We start from the raw sequence: 20,781 nt of genomic DNA on the forward strand, positions 1-20,781 counted from the left end.
ATTTAAGTTTAGTGCTGTGTACTTATCAGAATTGCTTATGCTCAGGTGAAGTGCTGAAGCCTGTTTTTGTTGAAGTTTATTCCGACTGTTGTGTAAATTTTTTATGTCTGTTATTCCTCTTCATCCTTCAGTCCTAGGTAGCGTCAATCTAAGTGTATTTGAAAGTACATGATGTTTTCTAAAACGTGTCATTTCAGTTTCTATTTTCCTTTGTAAAGATTCCAGATGGGTTTTGGACCAAGATATTATGACAAAAGAATACGTTAAGATGGGTATCGGGAAAGGTTGTTTTCTGCCTTTGCTATATTTTTACCATTGAGCTCTGTTTGGCAAATTTTCTTAAGCCTTGAAGTAAATTCTGTCAGAAGTTTTCCCTTTATCACACTATGATCTATTTTCTTTGCTTGTTGATATCCCAGATACTTACGTATATGTTTCATATTCATCCATCAGTTGTATTGTAATCTACTGCATGTTTCTTTATGTTTAATGCTCTGCACTTATAAAGTCCAAAGTTCATGTTTATATCTTTGAAAGATAGTACCATTATTTGAGTTAATTGCTATAGCTTTACTGATGAAGGAGCGTATAATTTCAAATCTTCCATGTATAGAAGGTGCGTCAGGGTATAATTTGTTTGGCTGTCTCTGATTTGATACCCTGCTTTCATCCAATTCAGAAAATTAGAGAGCAGGTTTAAAGCTAGACAAAATCCAAGTAGGTTTAGAAAGTTGCCCTGAAAAATGCCTCAGATTATTCTGTTAACTGTTGTTTTTGTTTGTTAATATATAGAGTGATTATAGTACACTAGTGTTACATTAGATTTAGGAATTTCACAAGTTATAGATACAGTTTATATACATTAAGAGCTTTTATTAACCATGAGCGTGGGACAGAACCAAATGCTTTTTGGTGGTCTATATAACAACATGAAAGATTTCTGCTTTTCTATCGGGCTTGATTTAGAAATACAGAATCTATTAACCATTGTTCTTTACATCCTTTCATACTCTTAGCACAACAAGCAGGATAGACAAAGGAGAACTGGTTGATGGTGTGTACTTGGATTTTCAGAAGGCCTCTGACAAGCTTATACACACAAAACTGCTTAATAAGCTACAAGCCCATGGTATTACAGGAAAGACTGTAGCGTGGATAAAGCAGTAGCTGATTGGCAGGAGGCACAGAGTGGGAATAAAGGGAACCTTTTCTGGTTGGCTGCCAGTGACTAGTGGTGTTCCACAGGGACCATTTATTTTAATGTTACATGTCAATGATTTGGATGATGGAATTGATGGCTTTGTTTCAAAGTTTACAGATGATAAGAAGACGGTTGGAGGGGTAGGTAGTTTTGAGGAAGTAGAGAGGCTAAATAAGTACTTAGAAAGATTAGGAAAATGGGCAAAGAAGTGGCGGATGGAATACAGCGTCTGGAAGTCATGCACTTTATTAGAAGAAATAAAAGGGTTAATGACTCTCTAAGTGGACAGAAAATTCAAAAATCTGAGGCACAAATGGACTTGTGAGTCCTTGTGCAGAACTCCGTAAAGGCTGATTTGCAGGTTAAGTCTTCGCCGAGGAAGGCAAATGTGAATTTAGCATTTGCAAACAAGCTGGATGAACTCAGCAGGTCGGGCAGCATCTGCTGAAAGGAGCAGTCAATGTTTCAGGCCCAGACCCTTTGTCAGGACAGAAATGAATTTAGCATTCATTTCAAAAGGACTAGAATTAAAAGTAAAGATGTAATGCTGAGACTTTATAAAGTCTCTGGTGAGGCCTCACTTGGAGTAGTATGAGCAGTTTTGGGCCCCTTATCTTAGAAGGGATGTGCTGAAACTGGAGAGGGTTCAAAGGAGGTTCACAAAATTGATTCAAGGATTGAATGGTTTATCATATGAAGAACATTTGATGGCTCGGGATCTGTATTCACTAAAATTTAGAAGAATGAGAGACAACCTAATTGAAACCTATTGACTGATAAAAGAACTTGCTAGAGTGGATGTGGAGAGAATGTTTCCTATTGGGGGGGGGGGCGCAGAATCTAATACCAGAGGATACAGCCTCAGAATAGAGCAGTGTCCTTTCAGAACACAGATGAGGAGGAATTTATTTAGCTAGAGAGTGGTGAATCTGTGGAAGTCATTGCCACAGGCAACTGTGGAGGCCAAGACTTTATGAATATTTAAAGAGTTTGATTGCTGATTGGTCAGGGCATGAAGAGGTACAGGAGAAGGCAGGAGATTGTGGCTGAGAGGAAAATTGGATCAGTCATGTTGAAATGGCAGAACAGCCTCGATAGGCCGAATGGTGTAATTCTGCTCCTATAACTTATGGTCTTACAGTTTTATGGCATCCTTTCTGCTCTTATGTAAATATATTGTGGTTATTTAAGTGAGTACTGAGATGCATGATGTTACAGTTTTAATTATAGTTTGTAAACAAGTAATAGGATGATACTTGAATGGGTCCTTTGTGATTTCCTTTTGGTAACAGATATGGTTTTACCTTCTGTCAGAAATTTGAGCACTTTTTCAGAATTTTTAAGAAAATTGCTGATATGGATTAATAGGTATGGATGAAGAAAAGTAAATTTTAATACCAATAATTAAAATGAATATAATCACTGCTGGTACTTCTCCAGTTGTGGGTATTTTTTATAACCACTTTTAGCAAATTCATTGTAGCTTCAGGTGTTTGCACGTCTTCAGTTGTGTGAATTTGTTCTTTTTCCTCCCTAGTCTAGTTTGCTTCTTGACCGTGTGTCACCCTGTTTGACCAGATATTAGACCAAAAGTTCATTATCGCTGTGTTTGTTGGTAATTCTGTGCTAGGGTTGGTGACAGTTTGGAGAAGTAAAATTTAGTTTCAATGTCCTGTATGAGCCTTTTTCATTGTTCCTGAATTGATAATTCTGTTTTCTTCATCTGGTCCATTTCATGTATCTGTTTAGTCTGGTTTTGTATGCACCAAGCTTTTGTTTTAGTGTATCTATAAACTCTCCAAAATTTGATCAGGATGATCATATCTTGTATGGACCTTATATTTCCTTAGTATATCCTAAGCTTTTCTTTTAACTTTCTTGCTCGGGTTATCCATTTTATACTCCATTAAACAGGCTATTTCTGCTCTTAAGATTTCAATTTGGTTTCTTATTTCCTTCTGCCATTTCAGTGCCCTCATTTATTATTAGTAGTATTAGCTTTTTTTTATTTGGACAGTTTGTCTTCTTTTTCATGTTGGTTGTTTTTCCATCTTTGTGCGTGATTTTTCACTGATTTTATTGTATTCACCTTTTATACTGTGAATGCCTGCAAGGAAATGAACCTCAGGGTAGTATATGGTGACATACATGTACTTCGATAAAAATTTACTTTAACTTTGAAATATACTTAGATGATAAAGTATTTAATTGTGTGTAATAATTAAATATGAAATTAAATTTTGCATTTAACCACACATGGATTTCTCTGCAAGCTTGCTTATTTTGTATACCAGCCCTCCCTGGGGTAAAGCACAGAGCTGCATGTGAAGGACGAGACCCCTTTTCCATTGCATGTCCATTCTCCACCACTGATCTCAATGGCAGGTGCAGCAGCACCGCAAGAGGTCAAACACGCCACACACTCCCTCCATGTCACCGACTTGCCTTCAGTCCAACAGAATCAGGTATATATTTGATAGTGGATGGCGTTCTTCCTTACACACTATCCTACACTGCTCCCGTATTCATAGTCATACTGTACAGAACCAAGCCCATAATGGCAACCAGTAAGTGGAATTAATATTAATTGATACCATCGATATAATCCCAATATAATATCAATGGTAGTAATCAGTATTTACCACATTGATTTTATTTTGTTTAGAGATACAACACAGTAACAGGCCCTTTCAGCCCAAGAAGTCCACACCATCAGAGACTAGTTTACCTTCTAACCTGTAATTTTTTGGAATTTGGGAGGAAACTGGAGCACTTGGAGGAAACACACACATTCATGAGGAGAATGTGCAAATCCTACAGACAACAATAGAATTGAACCGGGGTCACTGGTGCTGTAAAACCATTATATTATGCTATTATACTGCCCCCACCGTGCCACCCCAGCATTGCACTGTAAACACCTTAAACCACATTAAGGTTGCTTACATTGAAAATACATGTTATTATTTACCTATTTATGCACATTTTATTCCATATCCATACCTTAACCTCAAACTTTATTTTTTATGTTATCCTTTATACTGTTTAACCGTTCCATGTTGTTTCTTTGTTGCATGCTGCGCCCTAACCAACACACCACAGGAAACTTCTAATATGTGTAAATGCATATGGTGATATAATGCTGATCATCTTAAAGTTGTCCTCCTTTCATTACCACCATCAGGAAGGAGGTAGAGGAGCCTGAAGCCACGCACTCCATGTTTTAGGACTAGCTCCTTTCCCTCCACCGTCAGATTTCTGAGTGGACAATAAACCAACCGCAAACAACAAATTTCATGACATACAGTATGTCTGTGATATTAAACTGATTCTAATTCTGATTCTGTTCCTTGATCCTTTACCAGCATTTAGCCCATAGTCTTCTATGGATTGTGACTTAAGTACTTGTCTCTAGATTACCTCCCACCACTCTGAACACTCATTGTATTCCAGCTTTCCCAATATATTGTCCATATTTTTATTCCTGATTCAAAATTACTCTATGACTCCAAAACGTCACTAACGTTACTAATGTTTCTTTGTGACACAACTGCATATAAACTGCCCTCCGATTGTCTTTGATAATGAAGTTTTTATTAAGGCGCTGTATCAATGCAAGATGCTTTTACACTTTAAAAATGAGCCCTTCCTGGTTTGGAAGGGATCGTGTACAGATATTGGCTTTGACATCCGATGGCGTCCTGCAGACTAGCACATAGTCGGCTCCAGCATTAAAGTACGGCTCGCTGTTAATCAATGCTGAAGTGACAATTCCCTGACTGGTGAATCAAATGTCCGGTGCGGGTGGAAAGGATTGAGAAGCTGCTCCAGAACAGAGTAAATAAAACCATTGAGATGGGCACCAAGAATCAACATGTAGTGTGTCACTGCATTTTAAACATGGACACAGGGTTATACAGACTGCAAGGTGCCTCTGACTCGGATGCATGGGAGCCCGCTTCCTATTTTAATCTTTAAAGCAGAGGGAGTGAAAACATTGTTATAGGATTCAGTTCAACACTGCCTAAAACACTTATAAACATACAACTCATTTTATAATGATTTAAATTCAGATTTATTCCAAACTTCAAAGTAAATTTGTTATCAAAGTAAACATAAGTCATGATATATTATCTTGGGACTCATTTAGAACATAGTAGAGTACAGCACAAGAATAGGCCATTCGGCCCACTGTGTTGTGCCAGACCAGTTCAAAAGTAAATCAAAAATACTCAAACACTAATCCCTTCTCCCTATACCATGTCCATATCCCCCCATCTTCCTGACATTCATGTCCCTATTCACAAGTCTCTTAAAAGACTTATTTGCCTCTACCACAGTACCAAGCAGTGCATTCCAGGTTTCTCTGACTATCTGAGTAAAACATTTAACCCTCACTTCCCTCTTGAACCTACCTCCTCTCACCTTCAATGCATCCCGCTGGTATTATACATTTCAACCCTAGGAAACAGATACTCCCTGTCCACGCTATCTCTGCCTCTCATCATCTTGTAAACCTTTATCGGAGTTTACCTCAGCCTCTGACATTCCCGAGGAAACAACCAGAGTTTATCCAGCCTCTCATGATGGCACATACCCTCTAAACCAGGCAGCGTCCGAATAAAGTGACCACTCAATGTAGGTAGATAAATAGAAGAGAGAGAGAAAGAGAGAGGTGGAAATGAGAGAAAACAGAGAGATAGAGACAGAGGAAACAAACCAGAGCAACTGAGAGAGGAGCAGACAGAATAAAAAAGAGAGGGAGACGGTTTTGAAGGTAGCCATATGGTTTGACAATATAACACTCTTTTCCACTTGTGACCCCATTTATTGACCTCCCCATCTCATTCCGTACTAACTTCATCAACTGACAAACCTTGACTGCCTCACCTTTGTCACTGTGGCCTAGGGATATGTGAGTGCTGTCATCAATCTCGATTACACAGTACAATTTATTCAGTAGCCAGCTTTCTGCTGAGAATACCTCCCAGCTCTCGCTAATAAAAAGGTGCATCGCATGAAATCTGGAATAAAGTTGTCAGTCACTGTATGAATTAGGGTTCATTGTTAAAAAGGTTCTGCAAGACACAGTAGTTTGGCATACATTGGCATAATACACTAAACAATTCAGGCATACTGCGTGGCTGATATACACACAGTGGTTACCTTGTTAAGTTTACCTAATAAAGCAGCTACTAATTGTATGTTTGTGGTCTTCTGCAGCTGAAGCCCACCCACTTGAAATTTCAATATGTTATATAGTCAGACATGCTCTTTTACACACCACTGTTGTATTGGATGGTTATTTAAGTTAGTCACCTTCCCATCAGCTTGGACCAGCCTGACTATTCTCCTCTTACCTCTCTTATTGCCTACAAAACTGCTATGCACAATGCTTTTCTTTTGTTTTTCACAACATCCTCTTTAAACTCCAGAGACCGTTGTATGTGAAAATCCCAGGAGATCAGCAGATTCTGAGATACTCAAACCACCCTGTCTAGCACCAACAATTTTTCTATGGTCAAAGTCATTTAGAAAACATTTCTTCCCCATTCTGACATTTGTTCTGAACAACAGCTGAACCTCTTGACTATGTCTGCATGCTATCACGCACAGAGTTTCTGCCACATAATGGTGGTTCTCCATCGTGTCAAACAATGGTAGGAAACCTGTGCAGAGGAGTTTTTAAAATGGTAAATCTATTGTACTAAGGCAGTTCCACACTCTCAATCTCAGAAGTCCAGGTCAAGTGATACAAACAAGCATCACAAATTGGGATCTTTCTTACCTGCAGTGGATGACCACAACGCCTTTGATGCCTTGTCATGCCCTTTGCTTTCCACGGAGCTTTGCAGAACCTCCTCCCTAGCCTTAGGATCTCACCGTGGATATCATCTATACAGTCCACTGGAGCTGTCTTTACAGACTGGGACAGGCATGTCCCTGTCTCATCAGAGTAGCAGGCTGTTGGCTACCCTTACCTGTTGAAGCAGAGTACCAGGGTTTGGCCGCTGTTGCATGCTAACAGCTATTTGAAGCCGCAGGTGAGAGCTGAGTGTCCGCTGGGCATCACAGGGGAGTGAACTCCATACACTCCGATTGGCTGATTAGATATTTGCATTAATGAGCAAATGTACAGGTGTACCTAATAAAGTGGCCATTGAGTGTTTGTGCACTGCACTGATTTAGGCTTATTTCCTCTCTCTGACCGTACAGATTAACTGGTAATGCCTGCTCACCATTTGAGAAGACAGGGGGCAAGCACAGACCTGGTCAGACATATGCTTGTGTGGCCATTCTTGGCTGAGTCCATAATCCACAAAGCTAGTTGTACTGTATATGTACAAGACTCTGGATGCCTTGTTGGGATGTTATGTTGCATCGGATGGAATGAAATCTGAAAGGAATTAATGAGGCATATGAAGTCTGCTTAAAAGGATTAGTGTCAGATTATTATAAAAGTGTGGCTCTGCAGGCCAAGGATGGTAATGGGGATAAGCTCCCTCTGCCTACTAGGTGCTCCCAATGATGTTCAACTCAAATATCTTCTGCAAACTAAGTCCAGCTCTTGGTCTTCACATGCGGCTAAGCTACTAGGCCCTGCGGAACCATTTCAACTGACAGGAGAAGGAGCCAAAGGTGAGTTACCGGTGCCTTCAAGCCAGTCGCTTCGGGTAGATGGGGCTCATTAGCCATGGTTGGCAGCTCATCTAGGAGCCTCTGCTGCCTCGTGGCTTCAGCAGTCCTGCATTGAGTTCAATGCTCTCAGCCAACTCCTGCAACGCTGCTGCCACTGTAATTGTCTCTGCCATTCCTTTGGGTTCATCAGATGTGTAGAGAAAGGGAGCTTGCTACATGGGCAATGGCTTGCTCTCCACATTGTACAGCCCTGGCTTTGTGTATCTAGACAATTTCCATGGTCGACTCTGACCACCAGAGGCCTCATTATAAAAGGGTGCTTAATGGTTGGCATGCATTTAGTAGGCCAAAGGGCCTTTACTCCTGCTCTATAACTGCATTCATTTTTCTGTAATGGGGAGATGGAAACTGTACACATTTGCTATTCCTATCCCACCCCTACACATTAGGGGCAATTTAACTGTCCAACTTACCAAACTGCATATCTTTGGAATGTGGGAAGAAGTCAAGTTCCAAAGTCTAAAGTAATTTTATTATCAAAGTACATGTATGTCATCATATACAACCCTGAGATTCATTTTCTTGTGGGCATACTCAGTCAATCCAAGAACCATAATAGAATCAATGAAAGACCATTAACAAATAGGATGAACAAACAATCAATGTGCAAAAGACAACAAACAGTACAAATACAAAAGAAAAAGAAATAATAATACTAAATAAATTTTGAAAACATGACATGAAATGTTCTTGAACGTGACTCCATAGTATACGAGATCTGTTCAGTGCTGGGGAAGCAAAGTTGAGTGAAGTTATCCACTTTGGTTCAAGAGGCTGATGGTTGAGGGGTAATAACTGTTCCTCAACCTGGTGGTGAGAGTCCTGAGACTCCTGTACCTACTTCCTGATGTCAGCAGTGAGAAGAAGTCTGACCTGGATGGTGGAGATCTCTGTTAATGGGTGCTACATTCCCACAACATTGTTTCCTTATTGATGTGCTCAATCCTGGGGTGGGTTTTGCCAGTGATGGACTTGGCCATATCCACTACTTTTTGTAGGATTTTCCATTCAAGGGCATTGGTGTTTCCATACCAGTCTGCGGTGCAGCCAATCAATATACCATCCACCAAAGAGCCTGATGGCTGAGTTTATTGTCATATCAAAATGAGAATCAGGATCATTGTCACTGACATAGGTTGGCAAATGTGTTGTTTCATGCAGCAGGATAGTTGGGACATAGCAAATTACTATAAGTTGCAATGGAAAAAAGAAATAAATAAGTGGTGGAGAAGAGAAATAGTGAGGTAGTGTTTATGGGTTTCTGGATCATTCAGAAATCTGATGGCAGAGTGGAAGGGACTGTTCCTAAAACATTGAATGTGGGTCTTCAGAATGTGGAGAGTTATGGGCTGAGTGCGGGTAGGTGGGACTAGGTGAGATTAAGAGTTCGGCACGAACTAGAAGGGCCGAGATGGCCTGTTTCCGTGCTGCGATTGTTATATGGTTATATGGTTACTGGTGCTGATGAGAAAAGGGCATGCCCAGGATGGTGAGGTCTCTTAATGATGGATGCTACCTTCCTGAGGCACCCACTTTTGTAGATGCTCTCAGTGGCGGTCAGACTTGCGCCTGTGTTGGAGCTGGCTAAATCTACAGCCGTCTACAGCAAATACATGTATGCCCACGTGCAATGAAAAAAGTTACTTGCAGCCACACTGGGGTGCCACTGTGGCGTAGTGATTAGTGTAGTGCTATTACAGCACCAGGGAACTGAGTTTGATTCCTGCCACTGTCTGCAAGGCGTTTCTATCTTGTTCCCAAGATGATGTGGGTTTCCTCCAGGGGCTCCAGTTTTCTCCCTAATTCCAAAAATGTACTGGTCACATGGGTGGCACAGACTCATTTAGGCCAATGTTACCTTGCTGTTCCTCAAAATAAATAAAAATATAAGCGACAAAGACACATAGAATCAGACAAACCATTCAACACAAATGGATAAATTAGTCATAGATTATAAACATTTTTTTTACAAGGTAACACAATTACAACCAAAGAAAAGTCTATTTTAGAGCAAGGTTGTCAAAGTTTTGATAGTGTCAATAACTGTAGTGATTAGGGTTTTGACAGCTGGCTCAAGAACTCAATGGTTGATGGGGGCACAGTACTGTGCAAGAGACTTAGACACATACAGTATATATAGCCAGAGTGCCTGAGACTTCTACACAGTACTGTAGTAATTTTATGTATTGCTGCCACAAAAAAACCAACAAATTTCATGACATATGTGGATTATCCCCTCTGCCATCCGATTCCTAAATGGACATTGAACAAATGGACAATGGACACTACCTCACTTTTTAAAAATATTTCTATTTTTTGCACAATTTTTTAATCTATTCAATATATTATTGCTGATTTTCATATTTATTGATTATTATTTTATTTTGTGTTTTTCTTCTATATTATGTATTTCATTGAAAATTGCTACTAAGTTGACAAGTCTCTCGTCATATGCCAGTGATAATAAACTTGATTCTGTTTCTGATTATAAACCCAATTCTATTGTTTCTATTGCGGACTGAGAGTGGGAAGGGGGCAGGAAGAGGGGAATCATGGTTGGGAAAAGGGGAAGGGAGAGGGGAGGGAGCAGGAAGCACCAGAGAGACATCTGTATTGATCAGTTGTTTGGAATCAAATTACCTTACCTGGTGACTCAGCACTGGGTGCCCTTGGCACTCCTCTGCCACCTGTCCCACACCCCTCCCGTGGCACTCTACCTTCGCTATTCCCGACATCCTTTGCTCTCACCAGATTTATAAACTTGCTGTCAGCTCCATATATATATATGTGTCTAAGATTTTTGTGCAAGTATTGTAGCTGCTCTTGAACCTGGTGATGTGAGACTTCAAGCTTTTGTATCTTCTGTCCAAAGGTAGAACGTAAAAGATACAACAGTCAATGACATTGGAGCAGTGCTTGGCCACAGTAGTTAAGCGCATCTCTGGTGCCATCGTATAGCATTGTAGAGGGTAGTGCTGGGGCTTAGCACCCACCCTTGAGCTGCATCTGCGATACTGGCCAGCGAGGAGATGTTATTACCAATTCTCACTGACTGAGGTCTGCTGTTGAGGACATCGAGTATTCAGTTACAGGAGAAAGCCACATGACCATAAGGGAATCAAGACATCACTGGAGTTTAGGACAAAATCTGGGTCAAGGTCAGCTTCTATCTCACTGTTATCACCCTGAAGAACAGACCTCTTATTCATGACAAAACCTGTAGATGCTGGAAATCCAAAGCATCGCATGCGAAATGCCTAAGGAACTCAACAGATCAGGGAGCATCTATGGAAAGGAGTAAAGAGTTGATGTTTTGGGCTGAGACCTTTCACCAGGACTGGAAAGGGAGGGGAGAAGCCAGAGTAAGATGGTTGGAGGAGGTGGGGGGGGGGGAGGAAGCACATGGTGGTAAGTGATAGATAAAACCAGGAAAGGGGGAGGGGTGAAATAAAGAGCTGAAAGTTGATTGCTGAAAGAGATAAAGCGCTAGAGAAGAGCGAATATGATAGAAGACCATGGAAGAAAGGAAAGGGTAGGGAAAATGGACAGGTAAGGAGATAAGATGAGAGGAGGAGACAGGAATGGGGAATGGTGAAGGGAGGGAGCAAGTTCCAGAAGTTTGAGAAATCGATGTTCATGCCTTCAGGATGGAGGCTACCCAGACAGAATATGTATAAGGTGTTGCTCCTCCAACCTGAGTCTGAGTCTGGCCTCATTGCGGCAGTAGAAGAGACCATGGACTGACATGTTGGAATGGGAATGGGAAGTAGAATCGTAATGGTAGGTCACCAGGCGATCAAAATTGAATTTTATATCACTGGCATATGTCATGAAATTTGTTATCTTTTCAGCAGCAGTACAATGCAATACACGATAAATAAATATAGAGAAAAAGCTGAGTTGCATTAAATATATATATGTCTATTAAATATTTAAGTTAAAATAAATAGTGCAAAAACACAGAAATAAAAATAGTGAGGTAGTGCTCATGGGTTCAATGGCCATTCAGAAATTGGATGGTAGAGGGGAAGAAGCTGTTTCTGAAATAATGAGTGTGTGCCTTTAGGCTCTTGTACCTTCTTCAGGTAACAGTGTGAAAAGGGCACGAACTGGGTGGTGGGGATCGTTAATGATGGACGCCACCTTCATAAGCCAACACTCTCTGAAGACGCCTTGGATACTACGGTGACTGGTACCCATGGTGGAACTGACTAATTTTACAAGTTTCTGCAACATACTTCAATCTTGTGCAGTAGCCCCGCCCCCCCCCCCATCCCCACCATAACAGACGGTGATGCAGCCAGTCAAACTGCTCACCACAGTACATTTGTAGAATTTTTCGAGTGTTTTAGTTGTCAGACCAAATCTCTTCAAACTGCTAATGAAATGTAGCCGCTGCTTTGCCTTTTTTACAGCTGCATCAATATGCAGCATCCAGGTCATCAGAGATATTGACACCCAGAAATTACACACTCTTTCCACTTCTGATCCCTCTATGAGAATTGGTTTGTGTTCCCTCATCATACCCTTCCTGAAGTCCTGCTTTTTGTGGTGGAATTGCTCGACGAAGCAGTCTCCCAAACTATGTCAGATCACACTGATATACAGGAGGCACACTGGGAGGACCAGACACAGTATTTGACCCCATTCGCTGAAGGATATACTTGTGATCTCCCAATCTAACTCTTCATGGTCCTTGTACTTTATTTTACTGCACATTCTCAAAAAAGAATTACTATAAAGAGCAGTAAACAGTAAAAACCTAAATCAAATCAATATTCGGTGTAATTTTTGCCTTTAAAACTGCATCATTTCTCTTTGGTAAACTGCCTTTCAGCTGTATCAGAAAATTGGCTGATAGGTTGCTCCAGGCATCTTGGAGAAGTTGCCACAGTTCTTCTGCAGACTTTGGCTGTCTCGCTTTCTTCTTTCTCTCTAGGCAATCCCAGACAGGTTCAATAATGTTTAGAAAAGGGTTCTGTAAAAGCCATACCTTCTGAAACCATATAAAAAGGCTAGGGTGCTGAATACTTCTGACAGTACTGTAATTATATCTGCATGATCTATCTGGATGACATGCATTTTCATTTGTGTCAGTTGTTTGGATTTTATTGAATAATTTAAATGCCCCTGAAAGTAGTCAACATAATTAAGGACCTTTCCAATCCCAGTCAAACTCTCTACTCCCTTTGGTGTATCATTCATATGCTGAAGGACCAATAATCTTGCAGTCTACCACTTTGTCTGGATAGCAGTGTAGAGATGTGTCTCTGCCAAAGGGGGTGTAATGTGCTCCTTCCCTCTGCCAGCCTGCAGGTCATCCTTGGGCAAGGTGTAGCACCTGCTTAGTCCCACTTCACCCCCCACCCCCCGCCCCACAATCATGGTCCAGTGAAGCCACGGGAGTAGGTAGTGGATGGTCGTATGAGCAGCTGGTACAGATCACAAGTCCTAGTTATGCGACCACTGATGCCAGTAAGACAATCTCTGAAGCAACACACACAGAATGCTGGAATTCTGTACAGGCTGGAGATCCAGAGCAACACCTGTGAAATGCTGGAAGGAATCAGCAGGTCAGCCAGTATCAATGGAAATGAATAAACAACTGACCCTGCTTCAGGCTGAGACCCTGCTTCAGGACTGAAAAGGAAAGGGAAGATACCAAAATAAAAAGATGGGGGAGGGGAAGGAGGCTTTTGAGAAGGTGATAGGTGAAGCCAAGAGTGTCGGAAAGGCAAAAGGCTGGAGAAGAAGGAATCTAATGGAGAAAAGAGAGAACGTAAGAGAAAGGGAAGGAGGAGGGGACCCAAGAGGAAGTGATAAACAGATGAGAAGAGGTAAAAGGCTAGAGTGGGAATAGAAGAAGAGGAGAGGTGAAGAATTATTTTTTCCCGGAATGAGAAATCAATATTCAGGTTATCAGATTGGAGGCTACCCAAATGGAATATAAGTTGTTTCTCCTCCATCCTGAGGGCGACTTCTTCTTGGGACAGGAGGAGGCGATGAATTGACATGTTAGAATGGGAAAGGGAATGGGAATTAAAATACTTGGGCACTGGGAAGTTCCACTTTTGGTGGATGGAGCAGACGAGCTTAACGAAGCGATCGAACAATTTACAATGTGTCTCACAAATGTAGACAAGGCCACATCAGGAGCACCAGATACAAAGCTGTTTAACATTGTAAGTACATGCTGGTATTTATGTATTTATGCACAATTTATTCCATATCCATACTTCCAACTCTATTTTTATATAATTCTTCATGCTTTATAATTGTTGATAATTGCTGTGGTGCATGTCCCAACATGCCACTGCAGTTTCCTAATACATGGAAATGTATATGGTCCTTGATTTCTGATGCCTTGAGAAGTCAAATGAATGAGAATGGTCTTTAAAAAAAAATAACATGTGCTGTATTTTTCTGTTTATTAATTACTGTCATTGATGTACAACATTGTTTTGTGCCTCCAGGTTTTTTGATGTAGAGGATAATAGGCTGCCACATTCTACATTTGGTGTCAATGAAGAATTTTGAGAAATTGTTTATGGTCTACTTTAAAATGATCAATATTACAGATTTCCATGACACAATTGAATGCTGTATCTCTGGTTGATGCTAAACTTAGAGGTACATGTTCTTGTTTTAGCTGCCTGTCCTAGAAATGTTTTGGCTCTATTCCATTGTACCATGCCAAGTCACTGACAATCCGGTTGCTATGAAAGGAGATGAAATAGCAACCAAATGTGGAATATTAACTGCTATTTTGAGGATCAAACTTAAAGCCAAGCCCAATTTTAGCTGCTTAAAGATATATATGCACATAACCTCAAACATGCACATCATCAGCTCAGTATTTTCACAAGATGTGTTTGGTTCCCTCCATTTCAAATGTAGTCTTTATCTGTATCAATTCTTGGAAAAGTTAGCATTGAAAACATTAACCATGAACATATGAAATTGTTCTGAAAATTCATAACAATTTATGAGGGATATGTTCACGATGGATGTCCAGTCCCAATACACCTCCATTCCCCATCAGGAGGGTTTTAAAGCTCTCTGCTTCTTTCTGGAAAACAGACTCATCAATTTCCCTCCACCACCACTCTCCTCCAGCTGGCAGAGCTGATCCTCACCCTCAATAATTTCTCCTTTGACTCCTCAAACTTTCTTGAAATCAAAGGTTTAGCCAGGGGGACATGAATGGATCCCAGTTATGATTCCTTTTTGTCAGTTACGTGGAATAGTCTATGTTCTAAGCCTACACCAGCATTGCTTCCCAACTCTGCCCTCACTACACCAATGACTGCATTGTTACTGCTTCCAGCATCCATGTTGAGCTCACCAATTCTATTAACTTTGCCTGCAACTTCCACCCTGCCTTCAAATTTGCCTCGTCCATTTCTGACACCTCTCTTTCCTTTCTTGATCTCTGTTTCCATCTCTGGAGCCAATCCATTTACTGATATATTTTATAAACCCACTGATTCTCACAGCTATTTGGACTATACATCTTCCCATGCTTTCAGATGTAAAAATGCCATTCCTTCTCTTAGTTCCTCCATCTCTGCCAGATCTGCTCTCAAAATGGGGCTTTTTTATTCCAGGACAACTGAGATATCCTCCTTCTTCAAAGAAAGATGCTTCCCTTCCTCCACCATCAATGCTACCCACACCCACATCTCCAATTTCGCACACATCTGCCCTCTATTCATCCTCTGCCACCACAGCTGGGATAGGGTTCCTCTGTCCTTGCCTATAACCCCTCTAGCCTCCATGTCCAGCACAGAATTCTCCGTAACTTCCAACACCTCCAATAGGATCCCACCACAAAGCTCCTCTTCTCCTCCCCCCACAATCTGCTTACTGCAGGGAATGTTCCCTATACAACACCCTTGTCCATTCGTCCCTCCCCACTGATCTCCCTCTGGTACTTATCCTTGCAAGCAGAACAATTGCCACACAATTGCCCTCACTACCATTACTACGCACCTTCTCCCTTACTACCATTCAGCACTCCAAACAGTCCTTCTAGGTGATATGAAACTTCACCTGTGAGGCTGTGGAGTCATCTACTGTATTGAGTGCTCCCTGTGTGGCCTCTTGTATATCAGTGAGATCCGACATAGATTGAGAGACTGCTTCACTGAGCACCTATGCTCCATCCACCAGAAAAGGTGGGATCTTCTAGTGGCCACACATTCAACTCTGCCTCCTATTCCCATTCCGACATGTCAGTTCATGACTTCCACTATTGCCACAATGAGGCAGGTTGAAAGGGCAACGTCTTGCATTCTGTCCGGGTAGCCTCGAACTTGATGACATGAATATTGATTTCTCGAAATTCCAGTAATTGTACCCTCCCCTGTCCTTCACCATTTCTCCATTTCTGTTTCCCTCTGTCACCATATCTCCTTACCTACCTATCACCTCTCTCTGATGCTCCTTTCACTTCCCTTTCTTCCATGGTTGTCTGTCCTTTTCTGTCAGCTTCCCCCTTCTCCTGCCCTTTAACTCTTTCAGTAATCAACCTCCCAGCTCTTTACTTCACCTCCTCCCCCTCTTCCAGTTTCATCTATCACCTACAACCTTGTACTTCTTCATTGCTTTGCCCCACCTACTTACTCTGACTTCTCCCCTTTGCCCCCAGTCCTGACGAAGGGTCTTAGCCCAAAATTGTTGACTGTTTACTCTTTTCCATAGATGCTGCCTGGCCTGTTGAGTTCATCCAGCATTTTGTATGTGGTGCTTTGAATTTCCAGCATCTGCAGAATTTCTTGTGTTTATAATTTATGTTATAGGGTAAATGCAGGCAGGCTTTTTTCAACAAGGTTGGCTGGAACTAAAGGTTATGGTTTGAGAGTGAAAGGTGGAATATTTAAGGGAAAAGTTACTTACGCCGAGTATGATGAGAATGTGGAATGAGCTGCCAGCAGAAGTGGTGGATGCAAGCTCTATTTTAACACTTAAGAGAAATTTTGATAGGTACATGGATGGGAGGGATTGAAGGGTTATGGTCAGGGTTCTGGCTGATAGTGATTTGGCAGAAAAATGGTTCAGCACAGACCAGATGGGCCAAAATGTCTTTTTTTGTGCTGCAGTGTTTTATGTGACTCTATGACTCAACTGCTTCATGTACTTATATCATGTAAGGAAATCCACTACCTTTAACTGACTGTGGCTTCAAGCCCACGTCGATGTGGTTGACTCCAAACTGTCCCCTAAAGCTGCTTAGGAAGAGCAAAAAATGGAAATTTTGCCAGTGACATCTAAAACTCACGAGTAAGTAAACAAACCGAGAAAGAAATAGTGGGCCAATTGCCAAGAGAATTCAGTGTTATTCAAGGGTAGATAATTCAGCTTAATTGAAAATTGTCCAATAAAATTTTCATTAGATAAGGAAATCCATTGTTCTTAGCTGCTATCATCTCAAGTCACACTATCATATCTCTGCAAACTCCAAGGACTGTAGTAAAGTTCAAAGTAAGTTTATTATCAAAGTATGCATATGTCACCATATACTACCTTGAGATTCATTTTCTTTCTAGGTATTCATGGTAGAACAAAGAAATATGATAGAGTCAATGAAAAACTACATACAAAGACTGACAAACAACCTACATGCAAATAAGGACAAGCTGTGCAAATAATTAAAATATAAATCAATATTGCTGAGACTATGAGTTGCAGAGTTCTTGAAAGTGAGTTAATTGGTTGTGGAATCAGTTCAGGGTTGAGGCGAGTGATGTTATCCACATTGGTTCATAAGGACATTAGAACATATGAGAGGTGATTGATAAGTTTGTGGCCTAAGGTAGATGGAGTCAGTTTTAGAAAACCTATCACATTTATCTTTCAACATAGTCTCCTCCCACATTTACACACTTAGTCCAGCGGTTGTGGAGCATATGGATCTTGGACCGCCAGAAAGTGTCCATAAGAGGGGTGATTGATAAGTTTGTGGCCTAAGGTAGAAGGAGATGAGTTATACAGCTCTCCTTACATGCACATGCAGGTCAACTCTTCAAGTGATTAGGCAGAAAGTTTGAAGTTAGGGCACAAACCTATCAATCAACTTGATGAGTTAATAACTGATGAGTTATTAACTTCAAAGCTTCTGCATACTCATTCAAAGAGTTGAACTGCATGTGCGTGTAACAAGAGCTGTATAACTCATCTCCTTCTGCCTTAGGCCACGAACATCAATCACCCATGCTGTAGACACTTACTGGAGGTCCAAGATCCATATGCTTCACAACCTCTGGATTAAGTGTGTAAATGTGGGAGGGGACTATGTTGAAAAATAAATGTGCAAGGTTTTCTAAAAATGACTCCTTCTACCTTAGGCCACGAACTTATCAATCATAAGTTTCTTATGAGTATCCTCATAAGAAATAGCAGGAGTAGGCCATCCGGCCCATCAAGCCTGACCCACCATCCTATAAGATCATGGCTGATCTGTGCATAAACTCAGCTCCATCTACCTGCCTTTACCCCATAACCCTTAATTCCCCTACTGTGTAAAAATCTATCTAACTGTATCTTAAAAATATTTAGTGAAGAAGCCTCAACTGCTTCCCTGGGCAGAGAATTCCACAGATTCATCACTCTCTGGGAAAAACAGTTTCTCCTCATCATCCTAAATCTTCTCCCCTGAATCTTGAGGTAATGTCCTCTCATTCTAGTCTCACCGACCAATAGAAACTACTTTTCTACTTCTATCTTATTTATCCCTTTCAAAATTTTGTATGTTTCTATAAGATCCCCTCTCATTCTTCTGAATTTCAGAGAGTCTAGTCCCAGGTGACTCAATCTCTCCTCATAGGTTACCCCCTTCATCTCTGGAATCAACTTGGTGAACCTCCTCTGCACTGCCTCCAAAGCCAGTATATCCTTCCTCAAGTATGGAGACCAGAAATGCACACAGTACTCCAGGTGTGGTCTCACCAGTACGCTGTATAGTTGCAGCATGACCTCCCTGCTCTTCAGTTCAATCCCTCTAGCAATAAAGGCCAACATTCAGTTTGCCTTCTTAATAACCCATTGTACCTGCAAGCCAACTTTTTGCAATTCATGAACAGGCACTCCCAATCCCTCTGCACAACAGTATGTGGCAATCTTTCACCATTTAAATAATAATCTGCTCTTCTATTATTCCTTCCAAAGTGGATGATGTCACATTTACCAATGTTGTAATCCATCTGCCAGACCTTGGCCCACTCACTTAACCTATCTATATCCCTCTGCAGACTCTCCACATCCTCTGAACAATTTGCTTTTCCACTCAGTTTAATGTCATCTGTAAATTTTGCTAGGCTACACTTAGTCCCCTCTTGCAAATCATCAATGTAAATACTAGTGAGCTGCAGGCCCAGCACCGACCCCTGCAACACCCAACTCACCACTGACTGCCAACTGCAGAAACACCCACATATGCCCACTCTCTGCCTTCTACTGGTTAACCAATCCACTATCCATGCCAATACACTTCCTCCAACTCCATGCATCTGTATCTTATTTATAAGTCTCTTGTGCTGAGCCTTATTGAATGCCTTCTGGAAATCCAAGTACTGTATATGACATCCACTTGTTCTCCTCTATCCACTGTACCCATTATGTCCTCAAAGAACTCCAGTAAGTTTGTCAAACAGGACTTTCCCTTTCTGAATCCATGCTGCATCTGTCTAATGGAATCCCTCCTTTCTAAATGTTTTGCTATTTCTTCCTTAATGACAGCTTCAAGCATCTTCCCGACTACAGATGTTAAGCTAACTGGCCTATAGTTGCCCATCTTTTGACTACATTCTTTTTTAAAAAGTGGTGTGACATTTGCTGTCTTCCAATCCACTGGGACCTACCCAGGGTCTAGAGAGTTTTGGTAAATGATTACCAACGCATCTACTATAACCTCTGCCAATTCCCTCAGCACCCTGCGATGTATCCCATTAGGATCAGAGAACTTACCTACCTTCAGGCTCTCTAGTTTGCTCATCACTATCTTGTTAATGACAGTGATTTTATCTAGGTCCTCACCTCCCATTTTGTCCATAACATCATTCTTTGGCATATTAGGCATGTCCTGCACTATGAAGGCCGACACAAAATCATCATTCAATGCCTCAGCCATTTCCTTATCACCCAACATCAATTTCTTCTTATCATCTTCCAAGGGACCTTCAGGGTCCCAAAGGGTAATAACTGCTCCTGAACCTGGTGGTGTGGGACCTACACCTCCTGTACCTCCTGTACCACCTTCCTGATGGCAGTACAGGTGTCCCCTGCTTTAAGAATGATCACTTTACGCCACTTCGTTTTTACAAAAGACCTACATTAGCAACCTGTTTTCGCATTACAAAGAGGATTTTTGCTTTTAGGAAAACTTTTCCCGTAAAAATTAATGGTTCTTTGCTTCACACCATTTCAGCTTAAGAAAGGTTTCATTGGAATGCTCTACCTTTGTAAAGGGGAGGACACCTGTAGTGAGAAGAGAGCGTGGTGAAGGAACTTGATATTTGTTATAATACCTTTGACCAATCAATTTTTCATGATTTTCTCTGCCATTTTCCTTATATTACCATATATAGCCTTAAGATTTATTTTCTTGCAGGAACTAGCAGTAAAACAAAAGTACAATAGAATCAAATAAAATAAAAAATATTAATTAATTAATTAGTATTTATACTTAATTAATTAATAATACTGTCAAGATGAGGTATAGAGTCCTTGAAAGTGAGTCCTGGGTGTGGAATTGGTTTGGAGTTGAGGTTCAAGAACCTGATGGTTGAAGGGTAATAACTGTTCCTGGTGGTTAAAGTGTATTCTTCACACCTGATGGACTAACTTTCCTTTACGTGAGCACATTCAACAAAGGCAAACACTCC

Source organism: Hypanus sabinus, chromosome 4 (genome assembly GCF_030144855.1).
Source record: "Hypanus sabinus isolate sHypSab1 chromosome 4, sHypSab1.hap1, whole genome shotgun sequence".
Lineage (NCBI taxonomy): Eukaryota > Metazoa > Chordata > Chondrichthyes > Myliobatiformes > Dasyatidae > Hypanus > Hypanus sabinus.